Genomic DNA, 15655 nt, shown 5'->3' with positions numbered 1-15655 from the left:
TGTGTATTAAATCTATGTTTGTAAATATGACAAGAGAAATCTTTTTTTTTTTAAAGATTTTATTTATTTATTTGAGAGAGAGAGAGAGCATGAGAGGGGGAGGGTCAGAGGGAGAAGCGGACTCCCTGCCGAGCAGAGAGCCCGATGCGGGACTCGATTCCGGGACTCCAGGATCATGACCTGAGCCGAAGGCAGTCGCTTAACCAACTGAGCCACCCAGGCGCCCCGACAAGAGAAATCTTTAACAAATGATAAAACCTACTTGAGAATCAGCATTAGTTTTGAGGACTTTAGTCACAGCTGGCCATACTTGATCTGGTTAGTTTTTTTTTTTTTTAATTTTTGAGAGTTTAACTTCTTATATTTCAGCAGAGATCAGAACATTTTCTTTTTCCCTCCCCTCCCCCCCAATTTAGGGAGTATTTTATGTGTGTTGTAAAATGTTAACCTATTTAACTTTTAATGTAGTTGTTTGTAAAAGCTTTCAGGCAGAATTGAAGTACCCATAACATTTCAACTTCCTTTTCTCAACTATTTAGGGACAGTGGTAATTCAAGAGAAGGTAGTTTTATTATAAAACACAATTGAGTACTTGCAACTAGCATCAGTTTGTAAATAGAAACTAAGTACTTATTTTGTATCAAGCATCCTTGTAAATCCTATGCAGCTAGTCATGCTCTTAAGTGTTTTTCACACTGAGAAGCTTTGCTAGAATTTGTGGCTCCTGGTCCACAGCTCCCTCCGTGACCTTTTTTTTCATTATCACCTGGTTTTTTTCATTCTCTCTGCCACACACCCACACCCATGCACTTTTAAATTTATTTTTTGTCCTTTCTCTTCTTTCTTTTTCCTCTGTCTTCTTTCTTTTTTGTAGTTTTCTACTCACGTTTTTTATAGATATAGTAAGAAAATTTTAGGCAAAGAAGTCATTCAAAATATTATGATGATTTATGAAGCAATGGGACATTCACAAATTAAAAACAAAGCACAATAACTTATTTTCACCAGTCTCTACTTCCAGGTTCTACCCTCCTACAACCTAGAAATCTGTACACTGACATTATGTTTGAGACCAATTTATCTATGAGCTTCTGGTAGAAGTTCAAGTCTTTTCAATTCATCGAAACCCAAGGGAACAATTGCCCCTCGTGAAGGTCTATAATTGGCCCAGGTGAAGGAAGAGAAAATTCCTGTATGTAACATATTATTCCATTGAAACTAGTCAGTATTTTATTAGGGACTTAATATAACAGAAAGTCAGGCGATAATTTGGACCGGAAAGTGTAGCAAAAGTTGAATAATGCTGAACAAGGGTAAAGGAGGATTCTGTGGGGTACAAAGTAGTGACTGAAGAAGCAGATACTCTTTCTATGCTGAGGGACAGTGAACATGGGAGGAACTTAGAAAATTAGAAGAACCCCAGCCTGAAAACTGATATTCAGACTTCTGAGAAGATGAGTGGCTGCCACAGAAACAGGGAAGCTTCTGGTGGAAAAGAAAGTTGCCGAGGGCTCAGACTTGGATTAAGTGTCAGGGTATGAGCTGTGGCTGGAATACAGGTGCAGCTGGTTGTTTAGGAGTGGACGCCGAGCATTGCCACTGTGATCTTGAGAAACTTGCAGGTAGGATGAACCAAGGCCACAGGCCACACACACACACACACGCAGGCCCTCTACATGCTGTGCCAAAACACACCCTGGGAGAAGGAAGGAGAAGTCCTGCCCCTACTCAGGCCTGGGCACCCATCTGCACATACTTGCACTCTATGAACACATGTTAGCTGTCAAACAAGAATAAAACAACCTGTGTCCGCCCAGAAGAGGATAGTGTTTTCCGTATTCGTGAAGTACTCACCCTCTCCCCCAAATAAGATACACACGTGTTTCAATGTCATCTGTATCCATTGCTAATGATGTTCATTGCTATTGAAATTCATTCACCTTCTCACTGAATTGTCCATTATTTAAAGATTAAATTATAAACTTAACATCAAACATTCTTGCACACATCACCTACGGCATTGGAGCCAAAAAGGGCATTGCTAATTTGTAACTTCTTAGTGCTTCACTGGGTAATGTGAAGGTGTTGTAGAAAGTAATTTAACCAAGGTTTACTCTCAGCAATATTATCACTTATATTTGTATACCCACCCATTAATTATGATAAATCTGTTCTATTTGTATAACATAAATTTATGTCGACATAAACTATAATTTGTATAATGCGTTTTCACTTCGGATGTCCACAGCTATTAGGGAGGTTGCACATTGTTTCATGTGTTTGTGATGCGTTGTTTCCTATTGTTTGAAATGACTACTCATGTCCTTTGCCCTCTAAAAAATGGTTTTCTTGGGGCGCCTGGGTGGCTCAATCGGTTAAGCGTCTGCCTTCGGCTCAGGTCATGATCCCAGGGTCCTGGGATTGAGGCCCGCATTGGGCTCCCTGCTCGGCAGGGAGTCTGCTTCTCCCTCTGCCTCTCCCCCTGGCTTGTGCTCTCTCTCTCTCTCTCTCTCAAATTAAAATCTTAATAAAATAAAATAAAAATAGTTTTCTTATTGTTTTGTAGAAATTCTTTATAGAATTTATTTCTTATTGGTCTATGTCACATGTAATTCTATTGGGCTTATCTTCCAGCTTTTGTTTTTTGATAAAACTTTTGATAGTCCTTAATCTCAATGTACTTGATCTATCTTTTTCCTTATGGATTATACTTTTGTGTCTGTTTAAATAAATGTTTTCCTACACCAGCTTTTAAAAATTCTATATATTGTCTTCTAAAAGACAATAACTGTGCGTGTACACTTTAGTATTTAATCTACCCATCATACTGATAACCACAAGGCTAGGCTCACTAAAACATAATTTTTAAAAATTTTCACAGAATTGATAAAGCAGTGTCTTTCTTTTTCTCTTAACTATCCTAACTTCTGCTGTTTAGTTCCCTACACTCATTTCTTATATTTGTATTCATATAAGAATCCATTTCTACACTTTCTCTGTGTGGAATATTACTCAGCCATCAGAAAGGATGAATACCCACCATTTGCATTGACATGGATAGAACTGGAGGGGATTATGCTAAGTGAAACAAGTCAAGTAGAGAAAGACAATTATCATATGATTTCACTCATATGTGGAACATAAGGAATAGTGCAGAGGACCTCAGGGGAAGGGAGGGAAAATTGAATGGGAAGAAATCAGAGAGGGAAACCATGAGACACTCTGGACTCCAGAAAACAAACTGAGGGTTACAGAAGGGAGGGCGGTGGGGGGGAAAGGGTAACCAGGTGATTGGTATTAAGGAGGTCACGTGTTGTGATGAGCACTGGGTGTTATACACAACTAATGAATCGTTGAACACTACATCAAGAACTAATGATGTACTATATGTTGGCTAATTGAACATAATAAAAAAAATAAAAATAAAATTAGACTGCCTAGCAGTGTGTCAACTTATATTGTTTTTTTTCTCAAAGAATCAGCTTTTTGATAAATTTATTTTCTTTATTCTAGCTTATTACCTAATCTTTCATTTTCCTTAAATATTTTCTTCTTTTTTTCATCCTTTTGTTTATATTGATTCTCAAGCTGTTTGTTTTAATTTTTGATTTATTTTTTTCTTTTACAGATTTAAACATTTAGTTCCATGAACATTTTTCTGAGATTTTTCTCAGAAATTTCCCTGTTGCCAGAAGTTATCTTTAGTCACTGTTTCCTTATCTAGGACATCCACAGTGGCTTTTTATATTTTTCCTGGGATCCAAAAGTTGTTTAATAAGAAATCTGTCTACCTTCCAACTAGAAAGTACTTGTTTAATAGTTTATTGCATTGTGTTTAGAGAATATGGAATGTTATTATTTCTATTTTAAAAAATTAATTATCTTTACCTCTCTGACCCAATATATCTGTTTGATCAATTTTGGTAACTATTCCAAGGATTCTTGAAAAGAAGCTGCTTTCCCCATTATCAGTGTACAGTACATAATAAATATATCAGGGCTTGAGGATGTCTGGGAATGTGGATGTATGTATGTATTTATCACATATACCTTATTGGTGATATTATTTAGGTTCTCTATATATTTCATGCTCTTTAATCTACTTGAATTATCTAAGACTGGTAACTATCATTGGTGTGTGTCTTTTTGTCTGTTTTTCTGTTACTGCCTATAGTTTCTGCTGCATGAAATTTGCAGCTGGGCGATTTTAAAAAATCTGTCCTGCCACTGTGATCCTGGCGAGAGATACTTCTATATCGATTTTGTGTTTGGTAGGAAGTAGTGTACATTTAAAAATTTTTCCAGATTTATGACCATGCATTTTCAGCTCCATTTTACTGAAAATTTCTTCCCTTTCTACAGCGATTTGAAATATCTTCCCTCATATGTTAAAAGTCCGTGTATGTAAGGGTAAGCTTTAGGTTCTCTTTTCTAGTTAACTGTTCAATTTATTTGTTCTTCAGCCAAAATCCACAGTAATAAATCTCATTGCTTTTTTTTTAAAAAACAAATTCTTTACTAGTTTAGTATAAATATCTTCTCTGGCTCTTATTTTTACTTTTTCTATAGTAACATTTTATGAACTTTTAACAGATAGAACTTATTTCTCCACCTCTTAAATCTGGATAGACTTTAGCTTGTTTTGGCCAAAATAATATGGTGGAAGCAACATTGTGCTAGTTCTGGGTCCATGCCTCGAGAGAACTTATCTGTTCTCTCTCTCAGAACACTGCTATTGACATGTGGGCACATCCATGCTCACCTGCTGGATGATGAAAGATAAAAGGCTCTGTCAGTATGATTGCCCCAGTAATAGTCAGCTCACTACCCACTAATCTATCAGTTGACCCCAATATATGTATAAGCTCAACTCGGATCAACAGAGCATAGCCAGATCAGCTAAACTTCTTAGTTGGCCCATATTCTCATGATTAACAATACATATTTGTTGTTTCAAGCCACTAAGTGTTGGGGTAGGTTTAATTCAGCAAAAGACTATTGACCCAAAATATTAGAATTTAATATGGTAGTATTTATAGGTATTTGTGGTTTGTGCTTTGCACAATTTGTTTACTTTTAAAAAGTACTGTCTACATAAAATGTCGTAAAAATATTCTCTCATGTTTTCTAAAAGTGTTGGCACATACCTTTCTCATTTAAAGTTTAAATGAATTGGAATTTATTTTTTTGTGTAAGAATGAGGTGAGCACCAATTTAATTTGTTTCTAATATGGAGAGTTAATTGTCCCAGCAAAATTTATTGAGAATTTCTTCACTTATGTATAATGTTCTCTCTTTTATACATATTAAATCTCTATATAAGATTTGGGTTCTTTGGCTTCTCCATTATGTTCTATACATTCTTTTTTTTTTTTTTTAAAGATTTTATTTATTTTTCAACAGAGAGAGAGAGAGAGAGACAGTGAGAGAGGGAACACAAGCAGGGGGAGTGGAAGAGGGAGAAGCAGGCTTCTCACTGAGCAGGGAGCCCGATGTGGGACTTGATCCCAGGCCCCTGGGATCATGACCTGAGCTGAAGGCAGACGCTTAATGACTGAGCCACCCAGGCACCCCTATACATTCTTTATTTTCCTGTCTATATGCCAATAACATCATCTACCACCACCCCATCATTAACTTCGTGAGTATATTGTCTACTTTGAGCCATTTTAATTCATACATAAAATATAGAATTAGTTTATTAAATTCCTCAAAAAATACTGTTGTCATTTTCATTGGAATTACATTGAATGTGAAGATATTGACACTGTTCCAATTACTTTGAGCATCTAGTAGCACAATAAATCCTTGATATTTGTTTTCTGGTCAATTTTTAAAGACTTTTCTTATATACATTTCATGTATGCTGAAATGATATTCTAAAACACTTTTCATTGATCATTCATCTTACTAATTTCAACTGTTCCTTCAAAATGCAATTTATCACATTCCAAGAAACATTTTTGGTCATGTCCTTTATTATTTACATATCCTCTATTTGATGTTCCTGATACTAATAATTTGCCTGTTTTTTTTTTCAAATTTATTCCCCATTTATCCTTGCCTCCAATTTGCATTTTAGAGAACATCTTTCAAAGGATAAATTAACAATTGGCTTCTAAGTAGGTCCAGCCGATGAGAAGAGAAAGTAGCAGGACATATTTTCCTCTCTTATTGGGTCTTATCCAGGGATTCTGATGTGGGCTCTGCCTCTGGTTTCTGTAACTAGTTAACTCTAGATGGGCCCCATTCCCATCAGGCCACTCCCCCCCAACTCCCCATGTGTGATTCTAGATCTTCCTGGTTGGCCCTTGTTTCTAGGGTCTAGTAATACTATCCTCTTCCATTATCCTTCCAGCCTTGTTATAGATCTGTCTTCCTGATACTTTTGATAGCTCTGAAACTCTTGGTTAATCAATGTAATAACCGATTGACTGTAGTCTACTCTCTTAAAGTATACTTTAAAGTGATTTTCACTTTAAAGACTTAGAGTGATTTCTGTTTTTTTCTGTCTGCTTGCATCATACTTTGGGTATACCTCCCACATGTTTTCCTCTAATAACTGGTTCTTTTGCTTTTCCTCTCGCTGGACCATCAACTGCTTGGTAGAAAGAAACTTATCTTTGTATTTTTAAAAACTAAAACCTAGCAAAAATATTTTGCTATTCAAAATTACATGGATGATTAGAAGAATATTCTAAATGACTTACCAAATAAATTTTATTTAAAGTATATCATCCATTAACTTTTGCAGCTCTCTCTCTTACCTCCTTTAGGCTCACACAAAATTTATGCTCCAGCTTTGTTACACTCTGTTATCCTGAATCACTCTCTAGGCTCTAATTCATCTGCCTCTACTCCTGTTTTTCCTTCTGATTGGACTTCTTTTCTTTATCTACTGATTACATTTTATCCTTAAATAGTGAAACACTGTGTCTTTAATTAGGCTTCTCACCTGGGAGTCGGTATTAACAATTATATATCCAATCCAGTGTTCTTTTTATTAATATTTGTCAGGAAGTTATTTTTCTCTCCTACTTTCATTTTTTTATGTACTAATATCTTAATTTTCCTTTTGAAAATAGAATTTGTCTGGATTTTGTTAAATTTTAATAATACACAATCTCACCAACTCACTTCTTGCTGTTTACCTTGCAAAGTTTGCATTCCTCTTTTATGATTTTTCCTGGATTCATCAAAGTGTCTTCATTCTCTAATCACTATAAAGTTATACATGTTATTTTTATTATTTTAGAAGTTTTACTTAAATATTTAACCCACACACATGACTTAATAATTCCACAGTTAATTTTATCTCTCTTTTTATACTTGAAACATATGTATATAGGCTGACGAGTCACTGTCTTTGCAAACACACGCCTAATACTCAGAATGGCAGGTAGGTGTCAAAATAGAACCAATGCCTGAAAATATCTGACATGTAAGGAATGAAAACCTTGATCTTGATTTATTATAATTATCAATAATTTTCATAAAATTTTATCTGACACTACTATTTTTTTCTCTTTTTCAAGGGCCAACGTCTTTAGGTAACATGAGTTCCATGATTTTTAAGCACAGAGATTGGTTGTTTAATGTTTGTCACTTTCTGGATGAGCCATGCTCCACACAGAGGGCCTTTATTACAGGTTGAAAATAAAAAGAAAAACAATATAATGAAGAGCAATCAAGAACAACTGATACTTAATGCTCTTTTCTCTGAAACTAAGAATAAATTGTTGCTTGTTTTGAAGACAGTGTTTAAACAACAGAGTTTAAATGATTTGAAATTTTAAATAGTAGTAAAGTGCTTTTGAAAAAGCAGTTTTGATTCTTTATCACAAATATTGATGATTTGTTGGCTCAGTGCCTCATTCAGATAATCGTAAGAGTCTGAGGAATCATTTAGTCTTTCAACAGCCAAAAGTAAACTCATGGGAACCTCCCCATCCAGCACAAGACCTTGCAATATTACACTCACCAACTGTTTTTCCCTAGCAAACAAATCTTTTGAATGTGCTGTAAGGAGTGCCTGTTCCACCTTGATTTTACCTAAGATTGTAATATCTCAGGAATTATGTAATTATGTAGACACTATACAAAAAACTGAAATATTAACTGACAAAACTAAAGGTAGGCAACAGTAAATTATTTGTAAATACTACAATTGTGAAGTGTTAGAGTAAAATGTCAATGACTGAAGCTTATTATTTTATTGGGCTTGTGTCCCTGGGCTTGCCGTTCACAAGTGTTCTTAACTGATGCTTTCTATGAAAAAGGGAAACTGGAAATGCCATTTCTCTAGGCTGGACAAAACTTAGGTAAAGTCTTTTCCCCTGGAGAGTAGGCCTTTATTATAGAGAACACTGGCTGTATTTCACATTAGTTACTCTTCTCCTTCCTCTACTAGTGACTGGACATATTTCCTTACTGTGAGAACCTACTGGGGTTCTTAAAGGTAAAATCCACAAATTGTTGGGCTTCCCCTCAGACTCTGGCTTCCAAGAGTTCCTTATTACTCTCACCCAAGTTCATAGTCAGCTTTTAGGAATTCTTTAAAGTTGATATTTATGTGTTCCTACCAGTTTATGGCTCCAGTGGTTTCTGCTCCAGGTAAGGAGATTTCAGCTGTAACTTTCTCACAAGATTTCAGTTTGTCTAGTCTTGGTGATCTGAGGAGTCCAAGAAAAGTTGTTGAGTTTTAGTTCATCCAGATTTTTCCTTGTAAGCATGGGAGTGATGGCTTTCAAGGCATTTATATTTTGGAGCTCTAAACCTTTTTTTGGTAGCTTACATTCACCTCTCACAAATTAGAGGTACATATGTTGCCTCTAAATCACTTGGTGGAATGGAGAATGTCTTGTACCAGTGAGTATCATGCAGGGACATGATATAACCCTTATATGGAAGTAACTCTTTAACCTGGCGTCTTATCAAGCTAGGATTCACTCCCCAGAAAGTCTCTGTGATATGTTACTAAGTTGAGCATCAGATCCAATTCCTTTGAAGAAGGCTTATGGACTCACTTCTATCACTGATATTGCAGAAATAGATAGCACTAAGAGTTAAATTATGCAATTCATCATCAAAACACAGCAATGGGCAAGTGCCCAGGAACCCCAAAATTTAAGGTAGGATTTACTCTAAGTGTTAAATTACATTGTGTGCTACAGAGAAATTATGAAATCAGAGGTTAGAAGCTACACCTTTACAGTCCGGTTCCATCACATACTAGCTGGAATATTATTAAATAAGTCGGTGTCCTGCCTTATTTAGTGGCTTGTTGATTTCCTTTTCTCAACTCTGTTAACCTCTTTGCAGTATTTACTTCCTTTTTTTAAAAGACCCCCCTCTTGGTGTCACGTGACCCCAATACTTTTTGTATCAGTCACAGTCTAATGATAAAAACAGAAACCACTCTTAGTATTTGGAATAGAAGGGTTTTACTTCAGGGAATGGATTAAAATGTTTATAGAAAAGCCAAAAACCAACAGGAGATGGAGTGACACCCAGAGATTAACAAAGGCCAAAGCAACCACCACTACCAGGATAAAGAAAGAATTTTATGGTGGTTTGGAAGCTTGAAATATAGCAGCCAGTGGAGGCAACTGGATCCCTGCAGGGAGGTAGGATTGAATACGTTTGGAAGTAGATATGCTCCCTGAGGCGTGAGAGACTGGGACATCATCTTAGAGAAGGTCACACTACTTGTGGGAGCAACACCAAACTAGAGAATATAAGTACTTGATTTGAAGGCAAACGTGCCCAAGAAGAGTACACTTTCAGCTCTGACTTTACTGTGTCTTTGGACGGTTCTTCTTTAATTTACTGTTCCTTTTAACCTTAATAATTCATAGACTTTTTGTCTCAGTCATCTTTTTGTTTTCCTCTATATACTATATTGATTATATTGACATCTCACCTGCTCCCACTGGTTTAACTACTTCCAAATTCTGATAACTCCCCAAAGTGTTCCTTGACTTAATACCTCATTGCCAAATCCTGGACATCCTTCATGGACCTCAAAATTAATAAATTCAAAACTAAGCTTCTTACGCTTTTCACCTTCAATCTGATATTTCTTCCAAAGTCAATTAAATATATGTTCCATATGTCCATTCTCTTTTTTTAGGGTCTTTGCTCAATTTCCAGACACACTATTTTCCCTTTGGGTCAATCTTCTAGTCTCTTAACCTCCATTCTCTTGACCTTGAAATCTATCTTCCATTATGTTTGATTAATCTTTCTAAATCCTAACTCTGATTAGGCAACTCTCTTAGATAAAATGTTTTTATGACTCTCCATTGATCCAATATGGCTAGAGCCTTACACCGGTGACTTATCTTTAGTTAGATTTTCATAAATGCTCTTATCACCAACCATACTGAAATATTTAAATTTGTCTGAAAACGTTGTTTTTATAAGTTCCATAGTTTTATACATGTTGTTCCCTCATTATTCAAAGTATTTTTTTTGGTCATCTAGCTAATTCCAACTTGTCCAGAAAGATAAATTTTAATCACGTATTTGCAGAAGGTTTTTTAATCTCTGTTATTATTTACATATCTTCTATTTCACATATCTGGTGCTGGTCACTTTTATGTAAATTTTCACACATGTCCCCTCTTTTTCCCTGGCTCTGATCAATATACCAGAAAACCACATCCATCTCTCTCTCTCTCTCTCTCTCTCATTCATCATCAAGAGATATGTCTGGCATTGTTTTCCTTTGTAGTCCCAGTTCCAGCTGGATAATTCTACCTGCAGGGGTTTCAAACCTCATAATGCCACCTCCCACTGTGGTATTGACTGTCACCAGATGGTCCTGGATTCTGGGCTCTGGTATCACCATGGCTTCCCCTTGTCCCTTCAGACCTGTTTTGGTGGTGGCTTCCTGCTGCTTTTAATATCCATTTCTTAGCTCTTTAATCACTGGCATAACCAATTAACTGATATTAAACTTCCTCTATTTGAAAGACCTAAAGTGTTTTCTGTTTTTCTGATTAGCCCTTTAGACTTATCTCTCACATTCTGTGCTACAATAGCTCATCACTAGTTTGTCTTCTTCTCTAGACCATCAGATCCCTGATAGAAAATACTGCATCTTACTCATTTCTCTATCACAAATCTTGTTCATGTTTGTATCCACTGTGCCTAGAAAAGTTTTTGTATTTAAAAATTGTATAGGTATTGTCTAATGTTTTATTTATAGACAACATTTAAACTCTTTAATTTAAATTCTTTAATTATATAATATAACACCAGTCAATTTTGTAAGCTCTATTCCCTTTCTCACCACTCCCTGATCCTAACTTTTCATAAAAGTTTATGGCTAAGGCAAGCCACACTCTTCCCTGTTATTCCCATTCACCCTTTCAATACCTCTGAACTTTTGTTCCTGATACTACTTCTGGATTTTCTCTTCCTTTGCATGCAGATGAAATTTTCCTCCATTTCCCCGGTTCATATGTCACCTTTTCTCTAAAGCTTCCCAGAAAAAAGTTTATTTCATTTTCTATGTTGAGGTTTCATTTTACAATTGTAATACCAGTTAAAATATTTGATGATTTGGCATGTGTCTAAATCACTAAACAACATCAGAGAGGATACTTCTTTGTTTATTCATTAACAGTTTTCAAAATTATAAATGTAAGCTTTGTTATTTCATGTTCTATCACTGGATTTTAATTCTCTTAAAAGTAGGGATCACTGGGCGCCTGGGTGGCTCAGTTGGTTAAGCGACTGCCTTCGGCTCAGGTCATGATCCTGGAGTCCCAGTATCGAGTCCCGCATCGGGCTCCCTGCTCAGCAGAGAGTCTGCTTCTCCCTCTGGCCCTCCCCCCTCTCATGCTCTCTCTATCTCATTCTCTCTCTCAAATAAGTAAATAAAATCTTTAAAAAAAAAAAGTAGGGATCACTGATTGTCTTCTGTCAGATTCCTCCATAGTGTTAGCAGTATTTGTTATGCTTTTTATTTGTTTAATAAATATTTATTGAAATTTTTGACCACCTTTTTGTTGCATGCACTGGGCTAAATAGAGGTCATAAAGTTAAGTGGTAAATGAGCTATATTTTCAAGAGCCTGATTATATATCTGGCAAGGTAACGTTTTATAATATCATAATGGTACATTCTTATAAATGCAATGTGTTCTGCAAATGTAGCTGACAATTTAAAACAAGGAATTTATATATGAAAGACAGCACAGTGGCTGTAATGGTCTTTCCATATGAAGGAGTCATGTGCAGCATTGATGTTGGTGAAGACAACCTCAAGGTAGGAGAAAGAGGGAAAGGAGTTTTTCAATCATTTACTCACCTATTTACTCATTTAGCAACGCTAGGAACCCATCGTAGGTCAAGCATACATTAGGCAATTATTAAAATAGTAAAGTAAGAAGTGAAGAAAATATAAATTAAGAATGATCCTTAAAAATTGTTATGCTTTAAGAATAAATCGTGTTTAAATTATGATCGGGGGGCATATATAAAGCATATCTAAATACAACTCATGCTTATCAACAAGAAAAACAATTTTGTTTCCTTCAGTACATTTTTTTTGGCCAGTTTTCCTATTTGTTAAAGTATTTATGCTACTGTTCCTATTATGCCATGAATTTTGTCAGAAATGTTCATTCTATTATTAAGAGACAGATTTCAGCAGTGCTGGTCATTTGAAAAACACTAAGCCACTCCAGGCCATGTTTTGTGCTTTATTACTGTTCCTTGTAGAGCTGTAGAAAGCCCTCTGCCTTGGACCTCAGTGGGACTGAGCCCATTATTTTGCAATATGCACTGTGAAGGGCATTGTATTACAGTTAAGTCTTGACCTTCATTAGCATATAGCATAAGCTGGCATATGAAAATGAGTGAACCAAGGAGCTTACCACAGGAACTTAAAGTCTGTGTTCTAAGTAGTGTGCATTTGACTCCAAAGCTACACATTAAAGCACCAGAACTGTATTCAATTCATATTTCTGCTATTTTAACTTAATTACCCAACTATTCCCCAGTCAGGTGATATTTTCAACTTTATTGTTGTTAAAAATTAAACAATCTCAAAATGATGGCATGATTTGAAGGAAACGAGAATTTCTTGCTATCAAAAGAAGCTATGGCTAAATTATCTGATTTTGGATCTTTTAATGCAACCTCTACAAAGCTAAGTAGCATTCAGGACAAGTATATTGAGCCAAGGGGAAAGGAATTGTAGCTTGGCTTTTGGCGAGAAGCCTGAGAGTAGATATACATAATAATATTCCCAAAGAGCTTCAATAAATAAAGCAGATTGCTATACTATCCTGGTGTTGCTCAGTTAGCTTGATATTTTTCTCTGGTCAGAGAAGAAGTTCTGCCACATTTAAAATTTATTGTTTTCCTTTCTTCCTTCCTTTTCCTTTTACACTTTCACTTACTGAAAGATAATTTATTAAAACATTAAGGATATAAATTAAAATTATTTTCATAAGCCTACAGTCCATGGGAGGATACATGCATGATAGAATAAGTGTAGTTGTAGGAATATGCACAGTATGTGATGAAGCTTGCTGCCTGATACAAGAGCTGAAAATGTCAAATACTTTCCCAGCCTCTGTGATTTTTATGGCATAAGCATATTAACCACCACGGTCAATGACAGTGGAGGAAATGACTACTGAGGGACTATTGAAAATATATTTCTCTCTAACTAAAAACAAAACTAGTAGTAAGTGCTCCTTGTTTTTGCCTAGATGTTATAGTGCCGGGAATGGCCAGCAATCCCTGTACCGGCGGATGAAAAATGACTCCACATTTTGCCGTGAAAGAGAGGAGAAGGCAACGGGGTCAACGCTCAGAGACGAAGACCCTTTGCTCTTCTTTGCTCCTGCTTTTATTGGTCCTTCAGGACAAGCACAAATCCTTATCACTGTTTCTCAAGCACGTGATGTGTGACAAGGTGTCTTACTGAAACTGAGAGGATTTACGGTAAAGATACATATGCTAATCTGCATGTTCTACTAAACATAGCCTAAAGGACAATGCACACATCTCTTAGATCATAGGGCGGCTGTTTGGGCTAAGAGAGCTTCAGCGAAGGCAACTCCCGGCGGGATTCCAAGGGCAGAGTGGTCACGAAGGCCCACGCCCTTCTCCGAAACCTTCCCTGCCCTCAGCGGCTTCCATGTTACATTTTAGCAAGCCCGGTATTATGGCTGATTTCATGCTCTACATTAACCCCAACATTATAGAATCTATGTAAGACACCAGGAGCTGGAACAGCCATCATATATCCTTTTTTTTTTTTTAAGATTTTATTTATTTATTTGAGAGAGAGAATGAGATAGAGACAGAGAGAGCATGAGATGGGGGAGCGTCAGAGGGAGAAGCAGACTTCCTGCTGAGCAGGGAGCCCGATATGGGACTCGATCTGGGGACTCCAGGAACATGACCTGAGCTGAAGGCAGTCGCTTAACCAACTGAGCCACTCAGGCGCCCGCCATCATATATCCTGATGGAATATATCTAAGAATACCTGAACCAATCCAGGTACATTTGTCCCAGAGTTCTTATCATTTGAAAAAATGCGTTTTAGCCATTCTCATGTCTGTTTTAGCTAAGTATTTGATTGTTATAGCCAAAAACAGCTGAACTGGTACATTTTCCATGCCTTCATAAAGTTCCAAATTACTGTCAACTATGATATGTTTCCTCTTAAAATTTAATTGTTTATAAAAGGAATCTAAAAATATAAATTATAGTGGGAATTATGATTTTCTTATCTATAATACAATAATTTAAAACATATTATGCATTGAAAATGCTTCTGTTCTATTTACATACTAAATTACCCTTTTACAATGCTCTGTGGAAATCATGTGCTTTCATCTTATTGCTATTAACTTGAAATTTAATTTTCACTAATAGGCCTGGAGTAGATAAAACACGAAATGAAGTTCCTGATTTCACTTTGGATTCTATAGCTCATTGAATATTGCAGTAAATGCTATTTTATTTATTGTATTAGATGGAAATGATTCTTTTTCTCAAGGGATGAAACACATGGAGTTCTGGTTCCAGTTTTTATTTTTAATTATCCCCTTATTTATAATGATAAATTCAAGAAGCCTGTGCTTTGAGTCCTAGTTAATCCTCTTCTAAATATTTCTTTTAAATATTGTACTTCTTTTAATTGGTGTGGTTGACAACCTATTAGCTTGATTTATCTGAATTTTAATCACAGGCTTCATATTAATTTTATGTGCAGCTCTGGGTAGAATTCTAGGTGCCTGCATTTTTATTTGTAAATTCAAGCAATAACAGCACCTGCAGAGAACCAGGTACTTATTATCCTAGATATTTGGCCTACAAAACTGTAGAAGACCTAGTACCTTCCCTCATATAATTTACCATGTTGGATATAGATAATCAAGGAACCAAAATGTGATGAACTAAAATATAATTGACAAGTCAACTTGATAAAACACATGACAGAGAAGCAAAATTATTCCTTTAGAGCTGTTGAAGGGTTAAAGTTAGTATGTATTTGAGCTGATTCTTAAAGAGTAAATAAGATTTCATTGGACATTTGCAGCTAGGGAAATGGTATATGTGGACACATATATAGGTGATAGGACTGAACATTTTAGGAAAAAGTATGATTTTATTATGATAGAGTA

Source organism: Leptonychotes weddellii, chromosome 2 (assembly GCF_054177405.1).
Source record: "Leptonychotes weddellii isolate Sample4059 chromosome 2, ASM5417740v2, whole genome shotgun sequence".
Classification (NCBI taxonomy): Eukaryota; Metazoa; Chordata; class Mammalia; order Carnivora; family Phocidae; genus Leptonychotes; species Leptonychotes weddellii.
This window is presented reverse-complemented; position numbering follows the sequence as displayed.